Source organism: Grus americana, chromosome 7 (assembly GCF_028858705.1).
Source record: "Grus americana isolate bGruAme1 chromosome 7, bGruAme1.mat, whole genome shotgun sequence".
Taxonomy (NCBI): Eukaryota; Metazoa; Chordata; class Aves; order Gruiformes; family Gruidae; genus Grus; species Grus americana.
Genome location: NC_072858.1, coordinates 6,915,892 through 6,932,307, shown reverse-complemented (window position 1 = coordinate 6,932,307; position 16,416 = coordinate 6,915,892). Strand labels below are relative to the sequence as shown.

The 16,416-nt window shown below is 45.5% G+C and overlaps 1 protein-coding gene and 1 long non-coding RNA gene across 5 annotated transcripts in view; one reads left to right on the top strand and one right to left on the bottom strand.

The window, feature by feature from the left end:
• The window catches only part of GRK5 (G protein-coupled receptor kinase 5), a 170,922-nt gene that overhangs the window by 17,805 nt on the left and 136,701 nt on the right, over window positions 1-16,416 (top strand). The window lies entirely within an intron of this gene.
• Window positions 8,576-15,030, bottom strand: LOC129208548 (uncharacterized). 2 transcript variants are annotated; one of them, XR_008577850.1, is made up of 3 exons: window positions 14,328-15,030; window positions 13,358-13,917; window positions 8,576-10,494 (listed from the first exon to the last, which is right to left on the bottom strand). It is a non-coding gene; the product is annotated as an uncharacterized LOC129208548 (long non-coding RNA). The 2 variants fall into 2 exon arrangements; XR_008577851.1 differs by having other exon boundaries at window positions 8,576-10,438; window positions 14,328-15,029.

Sequence of the window (16,416 nt, the reverse complement as noted above, 5' to 3'; positions counted from 1 at the left end):
CGCGTCTGAGTCAACTGTTTAATCTTTCACGGTCAAAATCTCTTCTGCAACAGAGCTATACTCTGTAAAGCAGCTCAAGGATCTAATAAAGGGGGTATTAATGCAGGTGTTCCTGTTGCATGGAAAACATAGAATATGCAGTTAATTTCCCTTTTGCTGTAGAGCTGCATGTGGGTTTTATTTTCTGTGTCTAAATCAGCATATTTCGTTTGTTTTGTAGTAATTTGCAGTACATGGATCAGTGTATTCTACAGTAACTTACCCTAACTATTCAGGAATCATCCCCTATTTAATTGTTATGACTAATTTTTCAGCTTGGTTCTTCTATTAGCCGTGCCCTATAAGGAAGTAAAAAAAAAAAAAAAGCAGGTCATCATTAATTATCCTATGGAGCAATCATGATTAATGCCACGGTAATGTCCAGCAGATCAAGGAACATTCCTAGAGCTGACACCCAGGCAAACTTCCCTTCGAAGTTGCTGTAGACGTTGGCTGATTGAGAACCTCAGGACTATGCCCAGATCTTTCTTTCTTCTCAAAATTAGGTAATCCAAGTGAATTCTTTCTGCTTCTTCATGGTATTTTTTTGAGATGACTGCTTGCTTTGTTGTAGCACATCATATTCTTTCTGAGACGCTGAAAGCAAGCACGCCTCACATTTTCTTTTCTTCTTTTCACAAGTATCCTTATTTGATCACCAAAATTTGTACTTTTTCTTTATAGGACTGACTTAATTAAATTCTTGAAAGTTTTCTGAAAGCTTTTGAAAGTCCTGTTTTGTCTTCTAAGTTTTGGGCTGCTCTGTGCTTACACGTGCAAGGGAATGTGTGCATACCTTAAAGCTGATGATAGTATCTTCCTGCAAAGTTTATAATTTTACAGTAAACTCATATATTTTGCATTCAGCAATAGTTAAGAGATGGCAGCAGAATACAGGTCACTTGAGACCTGCCAAGAATCGCACTCACTAATCTCAGCTCCCTGTTGTAGTGGGCATTTGCAGTCCACGAGGTTAATTCATTTTATTTCACCTCTTGACTATAACCTGCGGAGAAAGTTGTCCTCTCATGCAGCAAACTTCTGCTCGTGTGAATTCTTGCAAATATTTCTGCAACTGTGAAAGTGTGCTACCGCAGTTGCCGTGACGTGATGTTGTAGGAAAAAAGCGTATGTATGTTGGTTGTAGAGAGCTGCTTGTTTCCTACAGACAATTTACCCAAGCAGATTAAGATCTGAGATTTTCCAAAACATAAGTATGATAAAATACCGTGAAAAACAAGGGCTCCTGCTACTGTGGCTACCTATTCAACTCGCAACTAAGTTGAGGTGGAACATGCTGGCCACCCCGTACGAAAGCAGTGGGATTCAAATGCTTGTTGAAAAACAAAGCCATTTACGTGAAAAACAAAAGAACTTCTCTGGAAAACACTGAAGAAGTAACTGTTACGTGGGAACCCACAGCTTCTCAGGACACCCACCCACCCACCCCCCTTGTTTTTTTTTTCTTTCCTCTTATCCATACCTAAAAATTTATCCAAGTATATAAATCCTCCATGATATTCTGCTTCCAAACAATAAAGCTGCTTCCTCTCATCGAACTACTTTAAAATATTTTGGCTCTGTAGGAAAGACAGAGGTAAAATGTATCTGCACTTTTTACAAAAAGTAGCAGGAATGAGTACTGTGAGACACTGTTGCAAGTGGGAAGGCCAGCTGAAATGGCCCACTCCAGCCAAAAAAACCCCCCAAAACCCAAACAAAACCAAAACAACCCCCCCCCACACCAAAACAAACCGAAAGTCAACGTGCACCTTAAGACAAATGGTTTCAAAGCTAAACCTAATAATTTGATGATGTGCATGCATTCCAGCAACACAGGTCGCACACTGAAATAGTAACGTAGGCTTTCGCTGTCAGCTGCCTTAAAATTTCTCTCTGTGAAGCTGGGTTCGTGCTGCATATGTTGGCTTTTCAGGTGCATTTACAAAATTGCAATCAAAGTACTTGGTGGCAAAATTAACAAGTCAAAGATTAATAAAGTCACACTTGTGACATGGTTTTTCACTCGTGCTGATGTTTCTCCTGGTCGCAGCAGGTGACCGACTGCTCGCGCTGAACAGTGGTGACCCCTCGCATCACGTGCGGAAGGTACAGAAGGAAGTGAAGAACAGGTTGGCTTCGTTAACAGCCTCTCCTCTGACAAGGGGGGTTTTGGGGGCACTGGAAAAAGCCAGGACTCTGCAAGTCCTGGGGAAAGGTTTTGGACAAACAGCGTCACCTCTACCGTAGGTGACTCAGGCATTGCAGTGCTTTCCAGGGTCCACAGAGCAGTAACCATCCTGCTGGTCACGCGCTTAGGGGAGATTTAAAACCTCGTGCTGGGCAGTAGACTCCCGGCACGGTACAGCTCCAACTAAACGAGACAAACACGGCCAGGCTGTCTCCTGATCCATGGCGCAAGGCTTTTCCCTTCTCTTGCAGTAGGAAGTATGGGACAAAGCAGTTGCACTGAGCTTCCGCCCTGCTGTCTCTTCCCCATGTTATGTCCCAGCCTGTGATCCTGGACAGTGCCAGCTTCTACTGCAGAGCGCCGTGGCTCTCCCCTCCTTTGCTGGCACGGCTTCTCTTCTGCTGCCTCGCAAAGAGCTGGAGCAAAGCACGGCTGATGGGCCTGTGGGATCAGCGATGGCCTTTGTGGCTTCCAGGAGAGGAAGAGTTTGAAGGAAGGTTCAGTGCTGGGTGCGTTGTCCCATCCCCTGGGGTTTGAGGGAGATGATCTTAGTGTTGTACCTGCTGCAGCTTTGGTTGTGCAGTACGGTCCCTTAGGGACAGGTCCCAGCTCCCCAGGGAGGTCAGGTTGGCCAGGTCAGGGGGAGGAAGTAGAAAGAAGGAAGAGAGAAAGTTTTGAGACCTCAAACAAGAAAACTCAAGATTCTGCTTGTTCCTGGTCTGGGAGGTTTAATAGTGTCACCGTATTTAGCGGGTTGTGCCCGTGCACATGTTACTAGTTACGGTTCATTACCACCTTGGCTTCTGTGAGGCTGTATCAAATACTGGTACGTAATTAAAAAAAAAAAAAAAAGTGGTGATAGTAAGTTTTATTTGCAACTTGCTCTTTTAAATGGATTGAATGTTTTCAGACAGTTTAGTAATGTTAGGGCTAGCTAAGCTTTAAATCCTCACAGGTGTCTCCCTGTGATCTGTATGGATTGTGAATGTATGGCTCCCAGCAATAATTACTGCTAGTGAAATATGGGAGTAATAAATGTCTCCAGTTAGCGGCAAACTGAAGGCCATATTTTAAATAGTAGGAATATTGTTTGAATTCCCATAAGGGTAGCAGCATGTATCTGTAGACTTGGTTAATAAATAATTATGGTGTAAAATTAAACATATGGAAAATACTTCCTTTTCTGTTTTCTGATTTATAACTTCATTGAAACATTTAGGAACAATGTTCTTTACTGCAAAGGCAAATACCTTGTGTACGGACAGGTTATTAAAGATATTTGATTTTCATCTATGAATATGAATTTGTTCCCTAACCCTTTATGCATGGGGAAACGTATACATATGAACGGTTCATCTTGCTTCAAAGCAGAACTTACGTGACTTCAGAGTCAGCCTCTGAAAGGTGACTCGCAAGCGAAATCTGTAAGACTTTCAAGAATTCATCTTAAATCGTTGTTCCATGAGGCAATCATCCACAAGTCAGGCTGTTTTAAGGGCTAGTCTGGGACCTGTTTCCAAAGTACATGAACACCGGTAGGTTTTGCCAGTTGGCAGCCTGGGACCCAAAATATCTGTTACTTCTTAGTGCAAGTACACCGTGCTACAGTCTGTGATTTAGAAGTTAGTGTTTGCAAATCATTTATGAAAACTTTCTTTTGTTTCATCTTGTAAAACTTCATAATTCAGCCGCTGCCCAGGGTGTTGTTAAGCTTGAGGGTATTAAGTGCTGCAATGGTTTTGTTTTAAAATCACAGTTTTAATGTGTTTTAGGTGTTTTGAACTCCAAAAGCATTCTCAGAACATGGAACATTTCTCATTACCAAAACTGAAGTTGAAATAAACTGTGGGTTTTGTGTTGTTTTGTTGGGGGTTTTTTTTGTTGTTTCTTTTTTTTTTTTTTTTTTTTAAAAAGTAAGTAATGCAGCTCAGGCTATGGCTTTCTATAAAATCTTTCAAGTTGAGGGGATGTAACAGGCTTCCAGACTTAGGAAAAAAATTTTTGATGCTGCTGATGTGGAAGAGGGGATCCTTTTTAAAATACTTTAACATCTGTTTTACTGGCATTCTGGCATCACTACCTTACGTTACTCCATGTCAAGTCTGGGTATTATTTTATTTGGTTTAGTATATGTATTTGTGCAGGTCATTGCACCTCCTGTTTATCAGTGATACCATAGACTTGGTTTCTTAGCCTAAGCGTGCCTAAGACAAATACCAGTGGAGCCTGATGGAAAATGTACAGCCTTAATAGATGTGCTGTTATGCCCTGTTGAATTTTGTTGTTGTATTTATTTTGCTCAGAAAGAGAAAACAAGTAATTAGCCAAGAAAGCTCACAGCTGCATAGCGTACTCCCCTCTCTCCTATATACACACAGTCTATTGGTATATACAAAACCGGCAGTAATGAAATATAAATAGATCCTTTTCCTATGTGGAAAAGACTTTTAGCATTGAATGGGAATGAAAGCAATAGAATTTTTTGGAAATCCTAGTTATTTGGGCTCCAAAGCCCTCTGTGGTTCCATACACAGTGTGATGTCTCCGTGGGTTTGCCTGGGATTTTTTTGGTTTATGTGTTTGTTTAAACGTGTCAGGAGATGGGATCCTGTTTGTGGATTTCTGTAGCCACGTTATTTGCTGCAAAAATCTAGGTTTGTGTTGAAGTTCCTGTTTCTAGGTGGCTAGGGTTGTTAAAACCCTACCCTGAGGCTTCTCAAGCCTCAGTTGGAGGCATCTGGTATGGCACTTGCCCGATGTTAGGGAAACCCTGAAATCATCGTTCTGAGATGAATTGGTCGCCTCTGGGTCGTGTCAGAGGGTACTTCATTCTTATGCCTGCGAATGGCGGTTAAAGGAGCCGGCACTGTTAACCCTGGTTCCTCGTGGGGCTGGACCACCACTGGGCTGGCTGAAGATGTGCATTGGCCACCCCTTGATGGGAGCCTCCGACCAGCCCTTCGGTGGGATGGAGGTGCAGCTGGCTGAGCTCTGCTGCCTCGTGAGGGGCAACACGGCCCGGCTGCCGGGGTGAAGAAGTGCTGTGAGTCAGCTGGCTGTCAAATATGAAGTGAATTTCATCTTCTTTCTGAAAGCACTGTACCCTGGGAGCGAAATTACTTTTTCCACCCAAAAAACTCCAGGAGAAACCTTTCTTCGCAGAGATGCTTGAACGGGCGGCTGCATCCCCTCCACGTGCCTAACCTCCTTCTCCTCCCATGGATTTCAGGTAGCATCTCCGGTGTGCTCTGCTCCCAGCAACCACCCCTTGTTCTGGAATCAAAGCTCCTCTTCCTCCTGGCAGCCATGGAGCTTCCACCCCTGAAATCATGACTTTCCACCCCTAAGCTCAAAGCTAGGTCCCAGCTTCTTTTGCTGTTATCTCCCTCCCGTTTTAACTTCTCGCCTCAGTTCCTAAAACCAGCGTTGCAGGGGAGGCTTGGCAGGCTCCGAGCAGTGCCTTTCGGCACTGTGCTATCGCCCGCGCCCTCCTCCACGGCACCTGCACCTCTTTCTCTCTCTCTCTCAAGCTAAAATAGGCACCCACTCGCAGACCTGGCCGTACACCAGGTCTCGGCCATTGGCAGTCATGTCTATTTTGTTCTCTCCTGCTTCTCTGTGAAAAATGCCATCACGTCCTCTGTCCTTTCTTCCCCCACGGTTACTCTCAAGTTTATTGTTTCAAGAAACTAATGAGCACTGCAATGAAGTCGTGGCATTTATCTCTATGCCTCCGTAACGTTTCTGGTCAGAGATGCCTCCCGTTCCAGGCATAGCAGGATCTTCACCGTGGTGCCCTGTGCTCTTCAAGACCTTGAATAAAATTCACATAGACTTTCTGCATTTTATTTTAAAAGGGGGAAAGGTGATTTGGCTTCAGATAAGACAGGATGAATTGGTTTACATAGACTGCATGAAATGTGGCAGAATCCTACCCTTCAATACCCTCCCAGTAAGAACAAGCTAAATGAATTCCCCATTACTGTTCTCACAGAGCAACTCAGAAGAAAATAGCTTTCTCATTTAGTTTTCTTTCTAATTCTTCTGTGCTTTTTTAACAATTACCTTTCTGTTCAGGCAGTCCCTTGGCATCAATAGGAAACCTCCTATTTGAACACCTTTGAGAAGTTCTCGCAAGTGGTTAGGGAAGTGCTAGCCCAAGCTCAGCCACATCTTTCCCGTTATCTAGCAGAACCCCCTCCTTCAGACTTTCTGTACGCTGCGTGGAATTTCCTCTTCTGTCTGGCTGAATTTTTGGAGAGCCTTAAACATTGGCAGTGGCTCTGCAAAATTTTTCTGGGGAACTTGGTAGAAGTTGAGCTGAAATGGTGAATTATAATGAAAGACCATAACATCGCGTCATTCCCCGTGAGACTCGGTTTCTGTTGTCGCTTTGCCAGCATTGTGGCTCTGTGTGCGTACCTGGGGCTGCCAGACCCCCAGCTCCGCAGAGCCGCTCTCGGTCAGTCCCTGGAGGTTTGGGCTCCTGAGGCTTAAACAAAACGCCCTTGTTTCGGAAAGCCTTCCTTTTCCAGGATGTGCACTAGTAGACTGCAGCAGGGAGGTGGGGGGTAGCTTATAGACAATGATAAATTCTCAAGAGGTCTTTTCTTCCTATAGGCAGGGCTGTAGTATACAGGAATCATTAAACTGTCCCCCAAACTGTACGCATTTAGCGGTGACAAATCTGAAAGGTACCGGTGACTAAGTTAGATAAACTTTGAAATGCCTAATTGTTCTGTTTTTCAAACGCGCCCTCACAGTAATGTTCAGTGCTTTAATAACAGTTTCCTTAGAAAGTTCAAAATGTTTTATATGTCACGATGCCAGAAAAAATAACTTGTAGGGAAACAAAACAAATATGTAATTCTTAATGGGAAAGGTCACTTTTCTATCCCTTCCTCCTACCTGCTGGCAACAGTTGTTTAACTGTGTGTGTTTGGCCATCCGAAGTGGTGCCCCCTCAAACTTTTCTGTCTGCCTCTCCCTTTTGGCGTGGAGAATTTCGGTCTCTTATCATAGCCCTCGGTTCCTTTGTGTACGTGGAAACAGCTGTTGCCACACATTTATCGTGAAGTCATGAGCAGCCCCGGTGCGCAGCCCCGCAGCGGCAAGGAAAGCCTCGCTGGCTGCAGCGGCGAGTCGTAGCGTGGGGGCAATCCTGGGTGCGTCAGTCCCCGCACGGCTCCGGGAGCCTTATCTCGCCGGGAGCAGGGCCAAGCTGCAGGGAGCTCTCGCTTTGTTTTCTGCCTTCAGTGGGCTCGCGTCCCTACCAAAGCTTTGGACCTAAAGCGCAGGCACGCAGTCACGTAAGAGAAAAGCATCAGGGAAATGTGGGGTTGGGGATAAGATGAGGACATAGGCTGGTGTTGAGATCTTAATGGTGCGTGCTTGGCTAGCTGATAAGGTGGCTGGAGGCTAATCAGAGAGCGGCCAGTCGGCTGTTCTGGGGGACGTTCGATGTCCCCGGGACACAATGGGAGGGGAATCATGTGCTCGCACGCACACAGAGAGAGGAAGCCTCCACTTGACACAGTGGATATTTTTGCATGTAGTTATTTTCTTCCAGTTTCGCCACTGCGTGTTGGCAAAGAGGCTGCAGATCTCTTTAGACGTAGTCGGAGGAAGCGAAGTTACAGAAAGGAATCAAAATGGCTAATCACCGACTAGCTGTATTTGCATACGGTCTCTGTATGACATGTGTGTTATGTGTACGCACATACACAGAAATACGCAGTCAGCTATGTACTGGGAATTTCAAGTGGTTTCAGCCATTAGTGCAAAGGGACTAATTCTCTGAAATTCCTGGGGGAGACACCAGTAGGCTTTTCCCAGCTGTGATTCCTCTTCCTTTGCTGCAGCCTTTCTTGGGGCTCTCAGCTGGCCTTACTGCGGTAAACTCCGGTTCTTACTTCTTTATCTCAAGGTCCACGAGCTCTGCTCCCAGTGCCATCGCCTCTCAGTTGCCTCACGGTACAGCCTGACACGTACACAACCTTCTTCTTTGCTCTGTGCCTTTTGTATTGTTGATTCCTGTACAAAACCCCTCTCTCCTTATTTCCCCACAGGTGTCTCTTCAAGGAGTATGACCTTTTATCTCCTGCCACTTGACAAATTCACAATTAAAAAGGAAAAGTGATGTTTTGCAGAATGCTACAAAAGACCACGAAGCTTTAGGACCTCTTGTAAATGTTTTATGATAAATACTACTCAGGAATCTTTTGAGCACACCTGCACTACATCTGGCTCTCCAGTGAAGGCTTAACTTGTTTTCTGAAGTGTTTTACTTTTTAATTAGATATATATAATTCGGGGTGTTTGTATATTGTATTAGGTGCAAAAGAATTGGAGGTAATTGTGCCTAAAAAGAAGTCATATCTTGGGCCGTACTACTGATCTCTATAATCTGGATAGGCTTTTTGTGACAATAACTAGAGCCAGCTGACGGAGGAAGGTGTGATGCTTTGACTGTCCCATAATAAAATATTTGGGAAGGGGTTGTTTGTTTTTTTTTTTTCTCCACATTAGCCAGGAATCACTGGACAGCTGAAGTCTGATGCTTAGCACTGATTTTTGACGTGTTTCACCCAAGCTTCCACATGCTTCCTAATAATTTGGTAGAGATACAGCCCAGTCCTGTGTTCTCCCTCTGAGAAGCGGAACGGCCACACCAAGTGACCTTCTGCAGGCACCTGGACAAAGTAGCCAGAGAAGCAGTTAATCCTATTCTTAGCTCGGCATGCTAGTTATCTGTGAGAGGACAGCCTGCCAGAAATGTCTAGTGACATATTTGTCCAAGGGAGGGAGGTTTTTGCCAAGATGCTGTGGGTGCTGCTGTATGGAGTTGAGTTTAGAAGGAGAAAAATCTGTGAAATGTGAATTCAAAAACACAGCTGTTGTTAAAGAAATAAGGAGCTGTTCCCAGTAACACAGATATATTCAAGATACAGATATTTTTAAAAAATTATTTTTTAAGTATCAGGAAATTAAACAGTAAATGCTGCGGTGTCAGCCAAAGTTAACTCTACCTAATACTTTTGGCTTGGCCACCAGAGGTGGTAGCAAGCTGTATGTGCAGTTAAATGCTGTTTTTATTTCATTTCATTTTAAACTTAAAGCCCTTTATGCAGGTTAAACATTCTGGGACTTGTGCTTGACTGTCACCCAGCAGTTTCGGCTGTGTGTGCGTAACCCGGCGGTGAGTACGTGTTACAGTTCTCCCTCTGTGCCTGGTCTGGAGCAGTTATAAATTTGTTAACAGCTTCAGGAGGAGAGCCTGGCTTCGCAGCTTGCCCAGAAGCAGCCTGTGCTTGAGGGTCGCCCCGCAGTGCCTTTGCTGCCTCGGGACGGCAGCTGCTTACAGACGCTCATCAGATTTTTGTAAGCCACTGAGGAAAAAAACAAACCATCAATTTAAGGGCAATTGCAGTACCTGGCAAACAGCTGCTCTCTGTTGTCTGAAATCAGGGCTGTTTTGCTGCAAGGCATTCAGTCTGCATCCAGTGAGGTCCTTTGAAGCACCCGTTTGCAGGCGCCCACCCCACACTGCTGGGGACTCCGGGACCAGGATCTCCCGGACGGGAAATACAGCTTGTTCACTGGGTGTGTTTCCAATGACCCCAAAGTCAGATGCTTAAATCAGGTGGGGTGAAGCCTCCCCTCAGCTGCCTGAGCCCGTTTCTGCCCGGCTCCCTTCGTCTGGGTGCGGAGGAGTTCTGCTGTCAGAGCAGGGAGACCTGCCTCCTCTGCTCCCCTCCTTCCCTGGGGAGATAACTCCCCAGTGATAACTCCACAACGTGGGCAGCAAATTATTTTTTTCTCCTATATTTTTTAACAGTGGATGCTAGCCAGGATTTAAGCTAAGTCTGTAGTGGTCAGGATGACCCTGGCGAGCACGGGAGGGGACTTGGCTGTGGGAGTCCCTCGGTGGCAGCACTGTCTGGGCTGGGGCTGATGCTGGCAGGATCCATCGCGCTGGAGCTCCTCCTGGAGCACCTCAGTCCCGTAGTGCTCGAGCTTGAAATCTTCAGGTACTCCTTCTGCAAACTGGGTGCGATTCTGGTGCTGAGGGTAACGCAGCTGTTTAGGATGTGGTGCCATCGGTGCGGAGACAAGAGGCGACTGTGGCTTCTGCATTGTTTGCTCTAACCGTAAGCAAAGGTGGAAGCTGATCCCTGTGGACAGGTTTTGGCTGTGCTCATCTGTGCCCTGAAGAACGAATGCAGAGGATTATTGCTTTGTATTCCTAAAGCCGTGGATTTCTTCTGTGGATATAATATAAAAAGTCACTGTAGTTCAGCAGAAAAATATTTGGACCTACTAAGCAAGGAATTGTTTTTTATTATCTGCATCTTGGCGAACAAATCCGTTCTGATAAATGCGGACAATATCAAGTCCATTTTTGTTGGCACCCAAAAATAATAGATAAGCTGTCTCGGGCAATTCTAGTGGATGATGTCCAAAGATGACAGGCTTTTGCTACTGATAAGTTCAAAGTAAATGTAGTTTTTTAGGTATATAGGAGAATTGTTGTTACTTCTGAGTACTGAGTGTTCCTAGTCTAGTTACGTAAGAACAAACAGTGACGAAGTTGGCTTGAAGCCTTCTTCAAGGTTTATTTGGATCACAAAGAGAGTTCCCTACTCTGTAAAAAGAGAAAACTGGGTTGATTTCACACTTGAAGCCATTCACTATGAATGTCTGTAGCAACACCTGGCAGAGGTCCCACTATCACAGAAAGAAGGCACCAAACTGTGTATCAAAAATACAAGAAGAGCAAAGCAGCCAGGCAGGACATCTCTGTCAAGGAAATTGATGCCCCATTTTCCTTAGACATCCTGTGCCTTCTTCAGGGTTTTAAAATGAACCATAACAACTTGTTCCTGCAGACAAAGCCTAGTGCTCATTTGTACTTGCCAGGTCAAGCTCTTTATTTGTGCGCAGGCAGAGACCCTCCACCGAATCAGCGTATTGCAAGGGGAGCTTCACACGTTAAAGCGAGATTAAAAAATTGCACTCCTGCTAATGCATAAAAATGAAATTAAAAGCCAAGTGACTAGGCTTTAGAAGTCATGGTTTGGGCTTATTGATAAGTTTTCAGGCAACTGACATTTTTGTGGTTTACCTATATTATAGCTAGGTCTCATCTAGGGAAATATTAGTGGTATGTGGTGAAGGGGCTGGGGAGAGGTCCCGTTCTGGTTCATGCCCAAACTCCATCAGTGCCCTGCCGAGCCTGTAGTGAGGCATCTTGTCACCTTTGCCTCTGTTTCTCTGTCAATAAAACGACAATGAGCCCAGTTTCCCACCAGGATGGATGCATCAGAAGTTGTTTTAGAAGGGCTTTAAGATCTTCATAGGAAACCTTATGCTTCTACAGAAGAATAAAAGGTGTTTAGTTCTGCGTGTGGTTGTTGCTGTGATACATTCTTCAGCTTTGTGTACCTCTCTTATGCTTTTTACAGCAGTCCCTGCTCGTAGCTTTCTCCTGTTTCTGTCCTTGAAGGAAACAGGGCTGTTCCACACTGGACAGTCATTCCCTTCACCCTAGAGTTTATATGCAGTTTAATTCAAATGCAATTCAATTGTCATTGATCTTCACTCCCTTCCACTCAGTATTGGTGAGGCGGTGGGAGATGAATGGAAGATGTCTTCATCTGCATAGACATCTGAATGGAAACTTCTGAAAGCAGGTGGCCAAAAGTTACAGGGCCACGAGTAGGTCTGAATACAACAGTAGCTCGAAGGCTCTTTTGGACACCTCAGTAACAGTAGTTAATAGGCATTTTTGCTTCAGCCTTTGAATTTGCGTAACCTAGGGTAGAGATACTACTGCAGTGATCTGCTGCATAAGTGCTACAGTATTTGTGGCCAGTTCTGGTATCCACGGCATCATCCTTCGTTCCACTGTTGTGAACATTTTCTGTGATTAACTGGCAGAGGGAGCCCTGGCCAGTCTGAGCGCTTTCTCTTGCTGTTTACTATCCTTATAATAAGATATTTGACCCATACAATAACATCGTTAGTGTTGGGTCCAAAGAAAAATCTTTGGATTCAAAACACTCTGAACTTTGGGAAATGGTCAGACCCAAATTTTGTGGCTTGGCTCAAGCTCTGAATGAAATGAAACCAAACGTGCCTAGGATTAAAACTCCTTTAGAGTTAGAAGCTTTACTTTCCTTTGAAAGAGTTTCATTTTTTTAATCTGGATTGTTTGCAACGCTTCTTAGGGCTTTGCAAATGCAAGTAAGATTTCTCTACAGATTTTTTTCCCCCCGGATCCTTTCATATGGATTAGTTTCACAGACTTCTAATACAGAGGAAGCCTATGTTCTCCCCTTTGATTTCTGGTTATGTTTTCACCTCTGTAGTGAGAGGAAGAATTAAGGCAGTTGTAGACTTGATGTTTATAGGCTTCAAGCCTTTTTTTTTTTTTTTTTTTTTGTGCTGCATAGACAGATGCATACTTTTATAGGCCATTCTTGGAAAAAATACTGGTGATATGGTTTTAATTTTAAACTGGTCTGACATCTAATGCTTTCCCTTTGGAGACTTGCGTGCTATTGAATCTTTGATACACAAGGTCCACTGCATGCCAGACTCTATATTTTATAGAGAAATCCCTAGTGTACGTACCATGTTTTGGGAAAGCGTTAAACGCTACCAGATAGCTAGAGAAGGACTTGAGGGCCTTGGGTCGAACATTTTTGTTTTGATACTAGTTTGTTACTTGACAGATGACAGCCTAATTTTCCTGATTGTTTATTTTTGAGACGAGTGCGAGTGTTTTCAGCACTCCTCTGCAGCCACTAACCTCTGCCTTTCCGAAAAGTCAGATCACAGGCATTTATCTTAACCTTTCTGTTTACCTCCTTTATAAACAACGATTAAGGGGACCTCCCCGGGAAGTTGATGTTTAAGTCCTTTGAGGACCTCAGCGACTGGATCTGCGCGAGGGGGAAGCGGTTTGCGATCGCATGTCTCAGGGGCGTGCGAGGCTGGCACAGGCAAAGAAACATGGGGTTCATTTTCCTTTCTCCTGCCTGGATCTGCAGCACCGCTCACAGCTCCCCTTGTCCCTCCCCATCAGCCTGTCTGCCCGCAAAGCCGCGCACTGCGGCCGCGTACCTCGAGTTTCAGCGTTGCCCCTTTGCTGCACCAACTCGGAGCCGTGGTGGGGCTGGCACAGCACCCAGCCCCGTGGTGGGCTCCTCTCTGTGGGCGCCCTGGCAGCCCCGCTGCCTCCCCGCCGTCCCCGCTGGGATGGCAGGAAGCTCGCCGGAGAGTCTTGCGAATGCTCCGTGGTCGGGAGAGACCGCGGAGCCGCAGCTGGCGGCTTGTGGGCTGGACCTGACCCGCGGCCGGCCCTGGCTCCGTGCCTTTTCCTTGGAGAGGATGGGGAACAGGAGCTGGGGCACAGCAACGCCGCTTCTGCTCGTTTGCAGCAGCTGAAGACCTGGCCTGGGTAACTGGAAGAAATACAAAACATTCCTGAGCCTGGAGGGGATCCATAGCTCAATTTTGGGCTTAGGATCCTCTCCATATTCTTTATTTTGGTGTCTTGAGATTCATATTTGTATTAACTTTAGAGGGCTGTCAGGAGGAAGGCAGATCAGCTCGGAGAGATCGTGGTTAGTGCTTCTTTTAATGCTGAGGCCAAGAACTCCAGTTCCTTGATGTTATCACCACTGGGGGGGGAAAAAAAAGGTATAAGTAAGGGAAAAAAAGAGTTTGGTACATTGTGTTGATAATGTGAGGGTGGCAGACATCCATATGCATACATTCTACAGATAGCTTTACATGTCGTGCCTGAGGAAAAAAATATTTCAAAAGTGTGCTTCCTAATGCATCATCCAGACCTTATGGTCTGAACAAAACAGCAAAGGCTCAGGCAGCTAATCTTTTCCTAAAGATAATACCATGATATTTCATGTCAATTTGGGGTGGTGTTTTTAGCAAGCTCTGTATGCATTGCTTAACGTTAAAAGGCTAAGGTAAATTATTTTCCTCTAGAAATGCCAGCTGCAATAAATCCTTCATTTTTGCCACCCCTGTAATGGAGGGCTTGGCATTTTAAAGCCCTGAGCTGTTGACTCACCTTGCTTGCAGAAGTCCCCTTCCTGCCAGCTCAGCTTTCCAGCGTGCAGTGCTTCGGCTGCTCTCTGCTCTCCGTCGATGGTCCTGGGGTGCTTTACCAGGGACCGGTCCTGAGCCTTCGCATGAGGCCGTGCTCCCATCCCTGTGATCGCCAGCTGATCTCTGCCAGCATCCGAGGAGTATCTTGAGACTTACAGCTATTCAGGGACCCAAACTAACATCTGCCACATTAAACTCCTCTCTCTCTTCTGCAGCCCCTCGAAAACCTTCTTTCAGCTGAATGGCCTGTATTTTAGGTGCAGGATGTGCTGTACCCTGTGAGTGCACGGTGTGTATATGTACTTTGTGGTGTGTGCTGATTGAGCTCAGTACAGCTATTCTCTGATACTGCTTTATAACATTAGAAATATTTGCTTGTGTGCAATATCAAATCCTAGTTGTCCTGTTTATTCTGTGGCCGCCATTGCCGGTGGGATTCAGGCTGTGCCTACAGGAGTGCGTTTATACATTTGTACGTTTTAAAAACCAAGTGCACCTTGTTGTTTGTCCCCGTCCCCAGCTCTCTGCTGTCAGAGTTCCCTTACACCACGCTGCCTCACAATCCAGGCTCCTATTCTTTCTCCAGACTGGAAACAAAATGCCCGGCTCCTTCTTGTGAGCTACTCGCCCGGCTTCCCTTGCTGCATGGGGTGAGTGCTTCATGAGCTCACCCTCCCAGCTCGGGCTGGTGGGGACGTTTCAGTATTATTTAAAAAACCCAAAAACAACAAGAGTGGGAGGAAGCCATTCAAGTTCTGCAGAGTGAGGCTGAACTGACAGTATTAAACGCTTGTTTGTGCTTTCTTCTGTGTTACCGCTGGAAAACGAGAATGTGAGGGTGGAGGAGAGAAAAGCGTTGTTTAGCGGCAACGCCTTTGTGCAAGCACGCAGCAGCCTTGTGCTCGAGTGCGCGGCTGCGAGGCGCCGGATACGGTGTGGTTCTGCGTGCGGTGCAGCTGCTGGGTGCAAGCGGCTTGGCCACCACCAGCCCCACGTTACGTAAAGGTCGTCTGGCCCAGGGTTGATTCTATTGCTACCAGACTTCAATGAAAGTAAATACGTGGAGCATTATATAACCCAAGGGGGAGAAGGACGAAAATTATGGTGCCCACAGATTGAGTGGGGAGGGTTATGTGTGTTGGTAATGAGTAATTCAGAACATCTGCAAGCTTTTATTATTATTTTTTTTGTTTTAGTGTTTTCCATTTCCCTGCTTTGTGGTAGAGCCTTTTTTAAAAGACCTGAAGGCAATGTTGTATGCAGCAATAGGTGAATTTAAAGGCTTGGATGCCTTTTATTTAGGTCCGTGCTGAGATCCAGCATTCAAAATCAGAAGCCAAATTTTGCTTGAATAATCTCAATTTGCCAAGTCTATGCACATAAGGAAACTCACCCTGCCCCCTCCCAACACCTCCACCCCCTCCCCCAAAACTGAGGTCAGTATATAGGGAGAGACCCGCCGTTTCCCACGTCAGCGCTACCCCGTTGGTGTGATGTCATCTCTTGCTCCGTGGAGGAACCACAGTGCAGTCACCAGCCTGAAGACACCTTCTCCAGGCTGAGGCATTTGCTCTGCCTTTGCGGTTGAGCGTGCAGGGACCCCCCGTTTCCCTCCCTGTTGACACGTCCCCCCTCCATCCCCACAAGCACAGTAACATCAGTAACACTTACAGTGTCCTCTCCATCCAGGAGTGGTTTAGAATTTTAGGAAAGCTGTAAAAAAAAAAAAATAATCCTCTGCTTGCAGAAATAGATCTTCAGGCCATTCTGGAGCATTCCCCACTGCTTGGGACAGGGCCAGCTGGACCTGTTTGATATTCAGCTTTCAATTTTTTTTTTTTTTTTTTTTTTTTGAAGAACTGATCCTTATTAGATATTTGAGCGTTTCATTCCTTTGTTGTCCTCTTTCAAGAGAAGAGACATTTCTTCTCCTACAGCTTCAGTTTAATCAGACGGCTGAAAATAGGTATTTGGGGATTCCGGTGTTATTTATTTTTCCCTATTAGGAAATGAGTCAGGAGTAAGCGTCAACACTGTCTCCAATCAGAGGG